Below are 17,537 nucleotides of genomic sequence, written 5' to 3' on the forward strand. Positions count from 1 at the left end.
ATAGTCTTGGAAAGAAACAAAGCAAAACAAAACACAGAAACCATCATGTTCAATGGTGAGTAACTGTACTAATAGCACAAAAAAATTAGACCAGAAATATTTGTGACTAGCTGTGTTTTCCTTTGTTGTGAATCTCCAGGAATCCTACTGGAGTTAGGAAGGATACACTGTCCTCTATGTGACTTGATGAAGACCAGACAGTATAGTGCAAAAATTGAAGCTCACCATTATTAATTTGGTTTTCTGTTTGTATCTATGGGATATTTAGTACGTTATGTTTATTTCACATATTGAATTTAAAAGCATCCCTCTCCTTAAGAGTTAAGGTTCCGAGTCTGAGTGATTTTAAATTTGGCTGTATGCTATCTTATTTTGTGCTCATCCATTAAAGCTGTGGGGACATTTTCCCATCATAGGTTTGTGTCAGTCACGTATTCACAGACTTAATAAGCTGTGTTAGTTATGTCCTCTGTCAAGTGTGGGCGAAAATGAGAAAGAAAAAAGAGCCCAAGGACTGCAGGATTACCATATAATGCAATAAGTCAGCTGAACATGCCTACAAGCACTGTTTGTATTCATCTGTAGCTCTGCAACCTTCCTTCTGCCATTACCTACAGCACTTTGGAATCTGACCTTGTAGAGAATTATTGCAGTATGTCCTCCATAGCTCTTTTAACTTTTCTTTTAAATGGTCTGTTAGCTACAAGAATATATTCTAGCTGAATCACAAGTTCCACTTTAGTACCCATTTTTCTATGTAAGACAACTTAAAAAAATATGTTTCTTTCAATAATTATCTTTACATGTTTTTATATGTGACTTTTCCTACATCTGCACTTAAAACATTGTCACTTGTATTCCTCAAGTTCTTTCTGTGTGTAGCAAATGTGTGTACTGGATGGAGCAAGGCATAAAGTTCTCATGTGGTTCCAAGGCCTCCAAATTTTTACATGTCAATAAACCACAATGTTTTATATATATATATAAAATAATGTCTGATTTTATCAAGGAGTAAAAGGAAAAAGAGAAGGAGGAAAGTGATAGGGAGAAACAGGCAAGGAACAGAGTGACCTTCCTGACTTTCCCAGGGATAAGATGACTTCAAGTGAAGTCAACCTTTAGGGAAAATAAGTGATTTCTGAACTTTAAGCTTGAAACAAATTTCATTTTTAAAATATATAAATAATTTTCCAGAAACTTCATCTAATTACCTTTAAATTATCAGGTTATAATGTGAAGCATTTAAAAACTATTTGTTTATTCTGATTCTTATCATTTGATAAATCATTAGTAATATGAGTCAATCCTTCATCATTGTTGGTATCTTTTTAAAATCTATTTTACATGCATTTTTGTTTGTATGTTTTAGAATGTACAGTCACCATCTAGTGTGAGAATAGCATTTTCTACAATATACATTTTACATTCAGAAACTGAACTTTTTGGCAGACCTAGCAACCATGTTAAAACATGTCTTCACATCATGGAAAACTGTGGACTCATCTTTTCTTAAAACTTTTTATTATTTTTTTGCCTTATTTTACATATTGATCCCAGTTCCCTCACCCTCCCATCCTCCCATGCCCCCAGAATCCCCTTCCATCCCATTCCCTACCCACTCCACAGGGAGGGTGATGCCTTCTAGGAGGGATCATCAAAATCTCCCAAGTCATTTGGAGTAAGGCCTAGGTCATCCCTCCTGTCTCTAGGTTAAGGGAGTATCCCTCCATAGGGAATGTGTTCCCAAAGTACAGCTGTTTACATTTTATTTGCCTTTATGGAAAAGTAAACAGTCTTCCTATACTTTGTTCCTATAATGTAATCAACTTCATCCACCCCAAATGAACTATCTTGAAACTCAAAGTGAGTTTCCACGCTTCTGACCCAGAATTATGTGTGAGTGTTGGGGGGAAGGAGGGACTGTGGCTCATGAGCTTGCATGTGTGCATGCATATAATATATTATTCCCTTGTAAACTGGTTAAAACATTGATATGGTAATATTTTTATTATTCCTTTATCAAAGGTTGTGTATATACATGCATGTGTATGTTTGTGTGTGTGCGCGTACTTGCATGCACATTTGTGCTTTTCAATGAATACAGACCAAAAACTTTCATTAGAGACATGTGAAAGATACGAGTAGAGAAGCAGGAATTTCAAATTTGGGCTTACACTTTCTTTGAGCTATTCCAAGAGGCAAAAGCCCCTTCCTCCCTTTATTTTTCTTTACTGTGGCATATGCACAGTCTAGTGCACAGAGGTTTTATAGGTAAAATTCAGTTCTGGAGACTGACTTTGTTTCTTCAGTAATCCAATGCCTAATTTAATACCTTTTTGTGTCTAGCATCCATTATTCTGGGGCTATCATGAAATTTAGTGAATGACTTAACTATGAAACCAATGCAGATCAGTCATCTCCTCTTGTGGTCATTTGACTGCAAAGTCCTTCACGTTGGCCAGGGTGTTACTAAGCAACAGCATCACTAAGTGACTCCAAGACTTGTTCACAGGAAATTACAAGCAATGTGGTACAATTTTTAGGTCACCAAGATTTATGTTTTATTGAACTGCTGAACTCTTGCTGTTAGAGGGACGAGATGATGAATTGTGCTAATTTTCCATGTGACATTTACATAAGTGGTGTGTGCTCTAGGACAGCACTAATTTATTTGTCATATGATCTTAGATGTGAGCTATTATTTATAAACATTTTCCTACAGTAAAATTGTATGCATATGCTGACACAAGATTATTTCCATTTTTAATCAATGTCTTTAATCTAATTTTCAAAGTACCTAGGTTTAGCAGTGCTCATGCTGAGAAAGTATGTTTTAATATTAGTGTTTATGCAAATCTTCAGTGATCTTTTTGGCTGGAGAAACTAATTCACATGAAATAATCTTCAAAGTTATTTTATTTGGTTTGAATTATTGTAGGTCATCTTGTTTTCTGTCTAATGATATACATATTTGCTGTACTGATAATTGAATGAAGGCTACTTATTGTAAGAAGTGCTGTAAATACACAGAAATCCTTTTATGTTACCTTCTCTTTAAGTGCTGGGATTATAAGCATTAGCAATTGCATATGGATATATAAAAGCCAACACTAAATCTTGTGTTTTGAATAATCCACTAAGGATTATGTCTTTATGAAAACTATACTTTTATGATTTTTATAGAAGCAATTGAGAGACAGCGAATGGATGTGACTCAATTGCTTATTTTTTTAAAAGCTGGTTTTGTGCAGATAAGTAAATGCTTACCTTTCAATAAAGATGGTGATGGTAACCTATTCAGTTGGCATAGGGAAATTAGCTCCATGTCAATTATAAGACAGATGCACTGTATGCTGGGCTCATGAATGCTCAAATTTTGTGAATGTAAAGAAAGTTGACCTTAAAGTTTCCAAAGACTATCTTGGTTTTTAATGTGTTAAAGTAACATAGTCTTAAGGAAGGAAAGGATGTTATTATGAGCTCTTCATGGCACAGTTTCATATCCATGATACCTTAAAATAATTAAACATTTGTATGTGTATATAACAGCAACGATTAAAGAGGAGAAAAAATGGGAAAGAATGGGGCAATGTAAGTACACTTTTATTAAGTATAAAAGTAAAAATGTGTAAATTAAAAATGATTAAGTCTGCTTTACTCATTATTTCAAGGTGAATCTGATTTTAGAGGTACACCATCACTAATTATTAGATGATAGTCAGTCTGTACTTTCAGATAACTGATAATCACTTAGTGATGATGTTTTTGGTTGATAAAGTAAGTAGGGAAGCTCACCTTAGAAATATGCATCCTAATCATTTCACAAGTTATCTGGGTTTTTCCAGAGTTGATCATTATTTAAGATAGCTGTTAGATGGGGAACCATATTTCTTGAGAATACATGAATATAATAAGTGTCAAATTTTGTAAGACTGAAACAGCCACAGCAACAGCATCTTGAGAGTAAAACTAGGTGATGAGAATTCATTATAAGGTATTATATTTCAACATACTATCAAGGAATAAAGGAAAACTTTACATGATAATGTAGTAATTTGACGTTATCATAATCACAAAGTCAATTACTTCCTTTTTGTACTATATTGATTTACATATGTGAGTAATACTGTGGAATAAGTGAGCTTTGTATTATGGTAGAGATATCCCTGAGGGTACTGAATTAATAATAAAGATGTCTAAAAATCACATTTTGGAGATGAGAAGATGACTTAGTACTGAAAAGTACTTCTTGCTGTTCTAGAGGACCTGGGTTTAGTTTCTGTCATCCACATCAGGTGGTTCATAACTGCTTGTAATTCCATTTCCAAGGGATCTGACACTCTCTTGCCTACATGGGCACATGCATAGTCTACATAAAAAATATTTAGGCACACACCCATGAACATAAAGAAATTGATAAATAAATCACATTCCATAGGTTTAAGTCTTAAATTGGGTAATACCATTATTTTAGACCAATGATGGGATTAGAAGATATGTGTGTAGAATTGATCAGTCATATCTTTAGGAGGGAAGGAAAGATGGGGGGAGAGTTGCAGAGGAGACACCATTGATATGCCTCAATAACTGAAGGAATTCATGCAAGATCCCATCTCTTAATAGGGCATGGCAGTTTCTTGGGCCCTGAAACTTTATTATACAAAACTCTGAGGAGCACATATTCAAACTTAATCGCAATCCTTTAGTGGTTTGATTGAAATTATATTTACATCATGGTGTATAAAGCATCTTATGGAGGAAGTTTGTCCTACATGACAACATTGATTCATTAGTTATTTACCACATGACCTTGCTCAAGGTTGGTTGGATTTTCTATAATTACTTATATTGCAATCACAGAAGATCATGCCATCACCTAATGTGATTCTTGATGTAATTTTTTGGAAATAAGAAGTAATGTATGTCTTATGATCTGTGGCACATATTAAATTCTTAGTAAAATTTATTGCAAGAAAGAAAAAGTATATCCCACTTAAGTGGATCTTTCCCTGAAGAACTGGAGTTTGAATGAGGAGCATGGTATTTCCTGTGTTGTACATGGTTTAAAAAAATTGAATTTTGTTGACCTTCAGTAACTGTCCCTTTTAGATTAGAATAACATTCTGAAGCATTCATATTTGTTGTAATAGTGAAATGATACAAGATACAATAGAATTCATACTTGTTTTCTTATAAACCATCTCTTTACTGAAGAGGCAGAACCATGGACAATACAGGGACAAGGACAATAAATGCCCTAAGCATATTATTTCTGGGGTTTATGCATGCATTGACAAACATGTATGAAATGCATACACACAGAGTTTATGTAATTTCTGTGGCAGAAATCTAGGAATCCTAAATATTTATCAACTTTGAGCTGATTTATTTACATTAATATAATATCAGGTTGGATCCATAAAATAAAATGGATTAAAGTTCTCTAACATATATTAAATGAAAAAATCAGGCAAATTAGATGCAGTAACCTACTGTATATCTAAGAATCTACATAAACTGGGAAGGATATTTTTCTTTGGTGGAGACTCAATTTTTAAGTTCTTTTAATTATTTTTTATCAATCAAACATATATTAATATAAGTTTAGTTTAAAAATTCCATGAAAGCTAATAAATGAATAAATACCTAATAACTATATTATGATTGTTGGGTTATAATTGACTTCTAGTTATATATGTGATACATACTAGCTATTATATAATTACATAAATAATCATATTAATATTAATTTTAAAAGATATAAAATTCACCTATTGATTCATAATAAATATAAATAAACTACAATTTCTTTTATATAATTGCATAATAGAACATGTTTGTTTTTAATATAGATATATATATTTCATTTGAAACAAGCTTTTTTTACATATCAATCTCAGTTCCCACACACTCTTGTCCTCCTCTGTTCTGCACTCCAGGGAAGATGAAGCCTTCCATGGGGAGTCTTCAAAGTCTATCATCTCATTTTGGGCAGGGCCTAGGCATTGCCCCATGTGTCTAGGCTGAGGGAGTATCCTCTATGTGGAATGGGCTAAAACATGTTTTTACTTTGAGTTTTTCTGAAAAATTTCAGAATTAAAAGAGAAAATTTCAGTATTCAAAATATAGACAGAAATTTTATTGATCTGAGAAGCAGTGACAATGCTATGACTACATATACATCTCTTCATTCACTAGTTTATTTTAGATAGTTTCAATATTTTCATAATTTTCTCATTATTTACATCAGTGAATATAGGATCTTGTAATCATATCTACCCCTGATTCCCTTCCTCCATTTCCTTCTCTATTCCATCATGAATTTTCTCTTCTATCTTCATGTGCTCAATTTGTAAAACAACATATCCACTTCATTCTGCCTATATGTGCACTATACTGTATCATGACTAGCCTCTTAGGTGTCAAATTGATGAAGAACATTGACTCTTATCCAGAAGCCATCATTGGCTAAAATTTCTAGAATAAGGGTGAGACTTCATAAACCCCTACTCTATGTTAACATTGTCTGGCTTAATTTAGTAAAGGTCTTGTGCATGGAAACACGCTGTGTGCGCCATCTCAGTACCTATTTTAAAACAATAGAATCACTCTCTTATATTTAGATATATATTTAAGTATTGTGATATATAATTCTAGTAGCAGTGTGGCTGAAATGATAGTATTGATGTTTTACATCCAGCCTTGGATATATAAGCAGGGCCCTGACTCAAACCACAAATCTTAAAAAAATGTACCATTTATGAGATCTTTAATATTGGCTTTATAAAAAGTGTCCTATAAGTAAAGTTAAACATATTTGTTTCATCTTATAATCATTATTTATTTTTGGCATATTTTTAAATCAATGTGTGTTTCTGCTTCTGTGGATATTTATCACAGCTTAATTAAATTAAAATTCTTTGGGTAATTTTAAAGATTCTTAAAAATTAATTACTTTGCTTTGAAAGGTTTAGGCTTGACTATCTGGAACTTTTATACAGATTTTAGAGGGGAAAAAAATAAATACTGAATCCCACACAGGTGACAGTCAATCCTCGGAAAGGAGAAGAAATCGTCACACACTAGACACTTTAAAAATACAAATATGAACTTTAAAAATTCAATGTATGTTACATGCTTATATGTATTTTTCTCCAGACATGCCTATTTTGCAATGTACTGATTTTTGTCTTAAAACAATTACAGTTAACATAAACATAGTCTTTTTTTCTCGAAGAACAGACAGGGCTTCATTAGATTTGCTTCTTTCTATATCTAATGGTGTGTGTGTGTGTGTGTGTGTGTGTGTGTGTGTGTGTACCTGGTATATAGCAGGCCATAATTAAAGATGTAAGTTATACAACAAAATGAATTAATAGAAAGATAAAGAACATTATGTGGGATATGATCATTTAAGCAACCTACAATTTTGAGAGTGGAATATGCCTTTCAAATGTTAAAGACAGAGAGTTATTGGAATGAGAACATATTACACATTTCCATTGTAAAGCTTTTTATGCAAAAATATTGGAGTTGTAATTAATAAACCTCCTAATATGATTGTGGTTGAACATATAATTAACAGCAAAAACTCCAAGTATTTTAAAAGCATGTTTTGATGCCTTTTCTTTGTTCTGTTTGCCTCCTCTGAAGAGTCCCTGTATCCATTCAGCCAGGTATTGAGAAGCAATGTAGTGGCTGACAACCCTTCCCTCTGACACCATTCTCAGCACCACCTTTGGAGATGCGTTCACTCTGTTGGTTTTCTGCAGTAGCCAGGCCGAGTGCTGATTCCTTCATGGTAGTGAGGAACTCTTCAGGATCCAGAAGTAAGTTGCATATTTCAGTCTCATCATTACCAGTAAGTTTAAAGACACTGTGGGAAGGTTCATTGGAAATTTTTGCAAACTGCCAGGCAAATTGAAGTCAGATTTATCCATTATTGATTGTAATTTTTTTTCTTTTCTTTCTTTTGAGTCTGATTTTTCTTGATATCAATAGTTTACTAGTTTCATATTGATATGCACATACTTATGAGATTTTCTGGTTTCTTTTCATACTCATGATTTGTATGCATTGCAAGATATAATTGCCTTGATATACCTTAGAAAATGAAAGCGTTAAAATAACTTTGTGATTACTAAACAGATTCAGGATTACCAGGTATTGCATCAAACTTGCTTTAAATGAAAACAGAAGGCTATAGGTAGAACAATGGGTTGGTATTATAAATAATATTTTGCCTGATTATCTGTATTTTGGAATGCAATGGTCTGTCTGTTTAAAAGTTTATTTCAGCCAACAACAATGCACTTTAGAAAAGAAAAATAAATGTCAATTGTATATAGAAAAATGAATTGTAAATAGAATATTTGAAAACTTGATAAGCTATAAAAACACAAAATCTGCATATAACAACCAAAACATCTGCTGTTATAGATTTATGATTTTCCTAAATTCTAACAAGACATATAAATACATTGCTTGCTTGATTATGTTTATACCACTTAGAATTTAAGAAAAAATTTCCTGGAAAATAAGTCTTTTTTAAATCATCAATTTGTTATTTTTCAAATTTTATGTTTTTATTTGAGATATGTTTTTCTATATTTCAAATGCTTTATATATATATATATACATAAACATAACATATTTTTCATATTATGCATGTATATATGTCTTTAAAATACTTTATAGTAAGTTACATATACAAAACACATAACACACAAAAATATCTATTATTACTCTAGGAAATGTATCATGCAAAATGTCCATGTTCAGAAAATATCTGTAAAAGTATTTTTATAAACTGCAACAACGGTTTGCTGAAGCAATTATTTTATTTAAAAAAAAGTTAAGAATCAGATATCGTGGTATAAATCTGATAGATCCACAGAGCCATAGAGAAATGATCATCTGATACCTCCTCTCTACCTTCTCAGATCAAAAAAGGCTGGAATCTCTCAAAATCCTCCCCTATTCCTTCCTTTGTCTCTCTCCATCATAATCTGAGTCTGCCAAAAATTCTAAGGTTAATTCTGGCCAGCTGAATGTGTACTCTGACCTCTGATTCAAGGTTTAACTTTACTGGCAATCTTTGGAGTGCCACAATGTGATCAAAGTAACCCACAACAGTTTGGCTTAACTTCAATTTCATGTCAATTATTGTGTGTTTATTAAATGAAATTAGCTCAAAGGAAGTGGGAACAAGATGCTTCATAAGCACAGTTTAATTTGGCAGCACATTGCAATGCCAGGATTCCTTCAATACAAATATCTATGCCATTACTGGAGAATAAAGATTAGTGTTAATAATTTCTCTCTTTATTATGCTACTAATTATGTAAGATTAAGGATGTCAGCAAGAAGCCTGTTATTGCTTTCATGCCCAAAGTCATGTTAGAGGGCTGCATTTAAGATCTAATAAGCATATATCTATATTATCAAAACAAAGAACTAGTTATAACAGTAGTTGTAACACTAAATACTAAGTTGACAAATTAAAGATCATTTTTAGTGTAGCATATCCCTGTATTTATTTTATTTATTCCTCTACCATTAATACATCATTTATTCACTTACTTTGAGGCTTGCGTTTGTTTTATGATTCCTGACGCTTCTATTGAATAGAGCATCTTGAGAAAGACACCTCAATCTTCATCTTTATAGATCTTAAGCAAATTTGGCAATGTCACATATTTAAGGAAAATTAATGAACAGTATTTTTTTTTTACTTTCTCCTGATAAGCTTCACTTTTTCTTAATGAAACCATTTAACTTGAGAAAAGCTGTTGGCTAAGAAAATATATTTATGAGTGTGATTTCTTAGTATTAATCACAGAACATTGAAATCAAACACAGTTTCATATAGTAGTGGCTACATAAATATCTATTTAATTCATGAGAGTGGGATGCTACAGATTAAATATTTAAAATTACAATTGTTGTAATTTAACAGTTAATGAAGTTTTCTGTTTGGTTTTATTTTTAATTTTTAAAAGTGGAACCTTTCTTCATTTCTTTCTTTGTTACTTCCTTTTTAAATAAGGAAAAATGTTAGGCCAAAAGTAACATATTAAATTTATTTTTGAAAAAAGAGAAAGTAAATCCATTCCTAGTTAGGTGCTAATTTCAAATGCTTCCTTGAAAATTCATAGCACATCACTAGTATTTCTCCATAAAACAAGTATAATTGCTTGAACAGTAACTTGAGAGTAAAACAGAAAATGGAGAAGTAAACATGAAAAGCAATGGAATCCTTTTACAATAGAATATGCCTATTATAACTCAGAGCAGCTAAGGTGACTGTTGTTCTACTAATAGTTTTCTCTCTCATTTTAGTTTTTGACCATCAAAAGTATATTTTACCCCCTTTTACTAATGCATATCTTGAAATAAAAAGAGTGTTGGTGGAACTAAAAGTTATACATATTCATGTCTTAATAGGTGTACTTATATATGCACACTTGGGTGAGTACATGCATATTACACTGTTTCATGAATTCATAATAGGAACAATATCTCCAAAAGCTCCTATAACTTCTAAATATTAAGATTATTTTAATAGTTTATTTATTCTACAGAAATTCCATATTTAGGATTTATATATTATACCCAACAGTGATATTGATAATGCTATGCATAAGTAGCACATTATGTTGAATAATTATATTTAGTAGAGCTATTGAATGATCAGAATTTTCACTTCTTAATGCCTAGGTCCTAACTAGTAATAATTTATTTCATTCTCTTAACCATTTTTATGAAACTAAAAGCAATATGCTCAATGAGATAGTCTAAGTTTTCACATTGATATATTTTTATACATGATCTATATAAATAAACAAAACAAACATCTTCAGTAGGACATCTTCAATACCCTACCTTTGAAAGCTCAGCTGATTATATGAAGGGATTATCTACTAGATTTAGTAATTCCCACATCAAGAGCAAAGGAAGAACTTGGTAAATAATGCATTTTGCAAGAGAAAAAAAAAAGAGATTTTCTAAGAAAGCCAACCTAAAACAGACTCTACCAATGCTATATTCTCAACATTCTTGCCAGTTACTTTCAATAAGATACAATTAATTACCAAAGTGTTTTGCACTGGACATGTTTCAGAGGAATCTTAGTTGCTTTCCAAATAGATCCTTTTCATAACTGGAGCTGCTACTGACAAGCAATCGCAGTGTCCTGCCATTAAAACAAGTCTGGGAATTTGGTGACACTCTCCCAAGGTAAAAAGGGAGCAGATAAGACCACTCTCTAATATAACTCATCAGCAATGAAGCAGGACCAAACTTCTACAAGCAACAGAGAATCATGTCACTTCTTTTTATTTGCCAAAGACAACTCTCACCTAATCTGATCTGATTTATCTACAAAAACAAGACCCTACCTTCACTCTTCTGACGAAGGTACAAAGGAATATAACTCATTTTTTTTCTTACTAAACCACGATTACACACTTGTAGGGAAAGGAGGATAACACAACACAGAGGCACCTACCTAGGGAGAAATAGGAATTGAAAAGTATAAATTATCATGTACCTTACATGTGGGAAATAGCATCATCGAAGACAAGAGAAATAGAGTCATTGTAAATTGCATTTGTCTGGCTTGCAGAGATAGATTTCAACTCTAGACTGCTGTTAATGAGCTGATGTGTTGTCCTTTCCAGATTAAAAATCACAGAAGCTGGAGTGACAATGCACAGATTTCCAAAAGCCCCTAAGGGCAGAAAACAGAACTGAATGTGTCTTCAATATTAGTAGAGCTTGATGCAGAGAGTCTCTGCCTTCTATTCCTCTGGCTTGTGTTGGCCCATAGCATTGCCAATGCAGTATTTCCTACAGAGCACTGCCTGTGCAAAGTCTGCACAGATGTTCTCTTTTGCAGGTAGTGATGACTTAACATTTGGGGCCAGGAGAATTCAATGCCCTGTGTTGAGAACTCTCAACACTGGGATTTTAGTGAGTGGAAGCAATCACTATTGTTAGATATTGGCTTTGAAATAAATATGGAAGGGCCAATTTATACTCAATCAACCTAAAACTATCTTGGTAACTCTGACAAGCACCTTTGATCTATAGTTAACTATCATCTATCATTGTGGGCAGCTGTGGAAATATGTCATATTTAGAATATTCTGGGTAAATGGATGCATCTCTCATCACATTAAACAGAGTGTGGGAAGCATTGCATCAAGAAAAACCTTGGCATTCTATCCATAGACTACTTTTAGTGAAAATTCATGTCTTATCCTGGGAAGACATTCAGAATAAAAGAATCTAAATGTTAAATTGATGAAAATCTCCAACAACATTTTCAGTGAATTCTGCCAAACAGGGACTAACTGATAGACATAAAATTATCAGCTGAAAACATTAAGAAAAATGAGTATTTGTTTTTGAAGTAGGAAGGTGGATGGCATAATTAATTTCAGTTTAGAGTTTTGATGCAATAATCTTCCTAAAATTGTTTAAAGGATGGTAATGGAAGATGGCAAATAAAACATCTGGTTGAGATGCTGACATGTGGGCTATGCTTGGGATGTTGGCCAATGATCACCACTTCTGTCATTGCTAATCACCCACAAATACTGCATAGCTGTGACACTGTATGGTGGTAATGTGATTCCAGGTCTAACTGACCTCACTTTTGAACTTGGTAATTCAAGGCATGAATATAAAATCTGCATTGTAAGTTTGACATCCCCAATTCAGGAGCATTCATTTTGGCTAGATATGAGAATTCAGAGTTGTTTTCTACTCATGTATGTCTTAAAAGGTTTTTTTTTTTTTTTTTTTGTTCATTTGCTTTTATTCTCTCCTAATGCCAGAGGAGCTTAAATTTTTAAGAGGAGTCAAGCTTTCCTTTTGATAACTTGCTTGCACACAGGGATTACCATGAAAAGTTTTGATGCTTTAACAACCTGTTTAATATCTGGAAAACAAATAATATTTTAACATGTACTTACTAATTTATGACTCGAGAATAGAGTTCCATTAAAACAAATAAGCACCTCTCATATTATTCCAATGCTTCCTACAGTAATGATTCCAACACAGGAGTATTTCACATTTCACTTCAATAGATGCACACAAGTTAAATTGAACATATTGTAAACTCTTAGCAGAAACATCAAAGGGAATGTCATTTATATGCACAGTTTTAAGCTTTATGTATTAGTAGAAACAATTTGATTTGGCTTGTAAATGTTCTTAGTGTTCAAACCTATTGACCTAATTTATATCCCAAATTGAAAGGAGAGTGTTGCCTGGAGCTGGTGGTACATGGCTTTAATTCCAGCACTAAGGAGGCAGAGGCAGGAGAATCTTTGAGCTTGAAGCCAGCCTGGTGTACAGAGTAAGTTTTAGGAAAGACAGGGGTGTACAAGGAAATTTTATCTTTAAAAACAAAATGAAACAATATACAAACAAAATAAATAAATAAATAAAACACAAAAAAAATGTAATTAAAGAAAGGAGAGAGCCATATTCTGAAACCTGTACTATTCTGAATCTTTTGGGTACCACAAATGTGTCCTCGTGTAAACATTCATCATTTACACACATGTACATGGCAAGACCCCAATAATAATAAATGAAAATGTATTAAACTGATTTTATAAAGAACAAATTATAATGACAGAATATTCAAGTGCAAATAACACATAAATGCAATACATGGTATGAAAAGACAGTACAATAGTGCTAGATTTTTAAGAGGGATGAGAAATATTACTTGTATTGTTATATGCTTCCTAATATTAATTGTGTTGTTATATGCTCTGGGCATACATATCTTTTTATCATCTTGTTAATTTTAAATTATGCATTTCTGTAATTGTTGAGCGAATAGATGCTTACTGTAAATTGAAGCAAGCATGAATGAAGAAATAAGCTTCACTGGGGTTCTATGTTTGTCAAATGGACACAGATATCTAAATAACTGTTTTTTGATTCAAAAAATTGTAAGGACTGAGGCTTATAGGAAGGCTTCATTCAAATGAAATCTAAATACACTATTCAATGCTTCCATTCTCCTGTTGTTGCACTTTTTTATTTCATATTTTAATTTTTTCATATTCTAAGTAAGTAATATATAATTTGAACTACTACTACATATATGAAAAACTGTTTACCACTCCCCTATCATTCAATTTACTTGAATCTTAGCAGGACTGAAATTTAGTTGTGAATTTGTTTTTCTCTCAGATTTCATTCCTGGGGAAATCCTAAGACCTAATTTTAGGCATCATTTTTTCCTACAATTTCATGGGAACTTGTTAAAAAAAAAGATATATTTTTTATTCTAAAGTCTTTATGGATTAGTTTGGTCCCAAATAGCTTTTGTTCTAAATTTAATAACACACTGTTATTCATCACTAACATCACATATTTGGGGAGAGTAATAGAATTCTCCTGACCTAAATGACACAAGCTGGCAAGTCACCGGTAACATACAAGACAATTTCAGTGCTACCCACTGACATTGGTCAGTAAAAATGAAACAGACTAAGGGTCACAGTTTCTCCCCATTTCACAGTGGTTCACACACAATGTAGTTGTAGTGCAGTGGGCCTTGTAACTTCCCCCCCCCCAAATTGCAAATCTCCGGAATCCTTCATTAACTGGTTGGGGTAACCTTGCTGCAGGAGGTCTAGGTGAGTCAATGTCCCCCTGTACTCTACTGCTGTGATGGTTATAAAGTTTTCTTTACATGCATAATCTGACAGTATTCCTGAGACTACCTGGTGTGGATCTGTGGGCCCTGGCTTACCTGTATCAGTGACCTCTTGAGAATGTTTAATTCTCTCTGTCATTAACACAGTTATCACTTTGTATATAGCATGATATACTCATTAATTTTTGGTCATAAATGCTAAGAAATAATTTAAGGGACAATTCAATGATGATGGCAGTCTTCTTTGTTATAAAAGGTCATTTATTGATAGGACCCCAAGTTGCCAAAAACAGCCAACAACCCTTCTCTGTTCTTTAGAAAAGTTTTTCATAATTAAATATGAAATTATAATATCTGAAAACAACATGGTCAGTTTCCTTTGTAGTCTAAATCCAGATGGAACTGGGAAATATTTTTAATGAGTAATTACATATATAAATATACTCCTTAACTGAATAGAACTTAAGATAAACATGCTTTTTCCTTAGCAATTCAAGGATTGGGAGCTAAGAAATAGCTATTAGCTATTTCTATCACTTTTCACAACTCATGTTGCTCTTTATTGAAATTTATTTTTCTTCAAGCCTGTAACTTTTAGACTTAATACTGTTTAGTATTTTTTTATAGGTGAAATGCTTTGCCTTTATTTATTTGGTCTTATTCCCCACTGTCTATTCCACCAGCAGATTCTTATTGTTGGGTTTCATGTGTTAGAGAAATTTCAGTGTTCTTATTTTATTGCCACACATAATGCAGAAAGATTTATAAAACTCATGTATATGTAAGAAACTATAATGTCAACACATATTCAGCCACCACTTAGTAGACTAATATCATGATGCTTTTCACTTCAATCTTCATAATCATCCTTCTTCTCAAAAGCTAAAAGTTTAATGATCTTCTCAGATAGAGAAAAACTCATCTTCTTTTAGAATTTTATTTTATAAGACTACTTTTGTAACCAATATGTATCAGTTGCATGCTGGTGTAATAATTCATATTGATTTGTCTCAAAATACATACTAGATAAGATGTAATTCTTCATAGGCATTCACTGTTTAACTTGGTAGTATCTAATTTAAGTTTTTCTTTAAGTTAAAAATAATTTTGTTTTTACATATGTGAGTAAATTGGAAGCATGAGGGAAGAAGAAGAGAGGTAGTAGAAAGAGAAGGGAAGAAAGGGAGAGGGGGAGAACATGAGAGTCAGGAAGTTCGAGTTGTGGGACGAAAAGAGATAGAAAGCAAGGAGATACCTTAATAAATTGAATCATTATGGACTCAATGAGAAATCTGGCACTAGGGAAATATCCAGGGTTCTACAAGGAGGACTACATCAAAGAATCTAAGCAATAGTGGAGAAGCTGTCTTAAATGCCCTCCACCTATAATGAGAATGATGACTATCATAAATGCCATCATAGAGCCTACATAGAGTAGCTGATGGAAGCAGGAGAGATTCACATCTGTGCACTGAGCCAAACTTGCTAATATCTTAATGAGAGTTTTGTATATATACTACAGATAACTGTTACTTTTTATTTTGGTTTGTTGTTTTGTTTGTTCTTATGAACTTAGTGAATAAATATACAGCTTCCTGCACCCTGGCCAAGTGTATAACAACGTCTGTATTTGAAAAAGGGTAAGCCTGCCATGTAGAATAATTACAGAAATTGTCCTTTAAATAATTTTCCCTCATTCCTGGTGGAAATCTTACTATGTTTTAAAATAAGATGTGTTTCCATGCTCTGGTTACCTTGGATGTTTTCTCTTTACCTTTAGTTCCCTATAATTTGCATATTGTTTCTTATAGGTAAGGTTTTATTTTCTTTCTCCTTTGACATTCTTGCTTTGTGAAGATTGATTATCTTACAGCATCTGCCATTTGGTGTTTGTTTTTAAATAAAAATTTCCTGTAACATTTTTCTTGTTCACTATTTCTTGATATAGTTCCATTTACAAAGAGTTTGCTATGATTTCTCAGTTCTCACATAATCTATTTTTATCATCTGAATATTTTATTTCAATATATTATTTTAATTTTGCTGTATACATGATTATGTCTATGACTATTTTCAGTTGATTCAATCAAAGGCATTCCTTTTCATCATTTCTTATGACTTTTAATTCTCTTCTAATTCATATTTCTTGTGCTATCTTATCAATATTGTGTGATAATAACAAATTATCTGGAGTTTTCTGCACAGTAACTTCAAAATCCCCAACTGTCTTATTCTCCCAACCCCTTTGTTTCAGATTCTTTCTCTAGTCTTTCTAGTGCATCTTGAAGCTCTTTTTAGTATCCGACATTTTGAGTGTATAATCTTTAAGGTGAAGAATTATATTCACTTATATTCACTTAGTTACTTATAGGTTCTCTCATTTTACTAGTGACTAATAAATCTGAGTGATTCTCTTCTGATTAGTGCTCTTTTTGGTTGTTTCTGAGTTAAATGATCTTTATAACATTTGTAAAATATTTCAAACAACTACTTTTCCTAATATAAGAAAATTTTTAGTGTCCTTTGTATAGGTGTTAAAAATGTAATGTATTAATTACACAGGAGTGCTTTTTAATTTTTATAATTGTGGGCTTTAATCAGAAGAAATCCCTAGATTTTTCCATAGGGATGCATTTCTCAGCCATCACATTAAAAAACACACATTCATTTTGAAATTATCTGTAAACAAAGTCATCCTTATGTGGTGTCTGAGAGCCTAACATTACTGCTCTGACTTTTGATACAAATTATGATCAGGCATGGGTAGGTTTTCTCTGTTTGTTTTTGTTGACATTTATTTATCAGCATTATACACAAAATAATTATGCTGTGTCTGGCTTCATTTTTT

The 17,537-nt window shown here is 32.5% G+C and overlaps 1 protein-coding gene across 5 annotated transcripts in view; it reads left to right on the forward strand.

Annotated features, from left to right (window-relative positions):
- Window positions 1–17,537, forward strand: part of Lrfn5 (leucine rich repeat and fibronectin type III domain containing 5) — a 257,749-nt gene that overhangs the window by 113,181 nt on the left and 127,031 nt on the right. For 3 of the 5 annotated variants that reach the window (XM_051195897.1, XM_051195896.1, XM_051195900.1), the window contains exon 2: window positions 7,654–7,829. The exons of 1 other annotated variant lie outside the window; for it this stretch is intronic. The gene's annotated coding sequence lies outside the window, so the exon portion shown is untranslated. The remainder of the gene's footprint in view (window positions 1–7,653; window positions 7,830–17,537) is intronic. One more of the 5 variants, XM_051195898.1, reaches the window with a different exon arrangement.

The sequence above is a fragment of the Phodopus roborovskii genome, unplaced genomic scaffold (genome assembly GCF_943737965.1).
Source record: "Phodopus roborovskii unplaced genomic scaffold, PHOROB, whole genome shotgun sequence".
Lineage (NCBI taxonomy): Eukaryota > Metazoa > Chordata > Mammalia > Rodentia > Cricetidae > Phodopus > Phodopus roborovskii.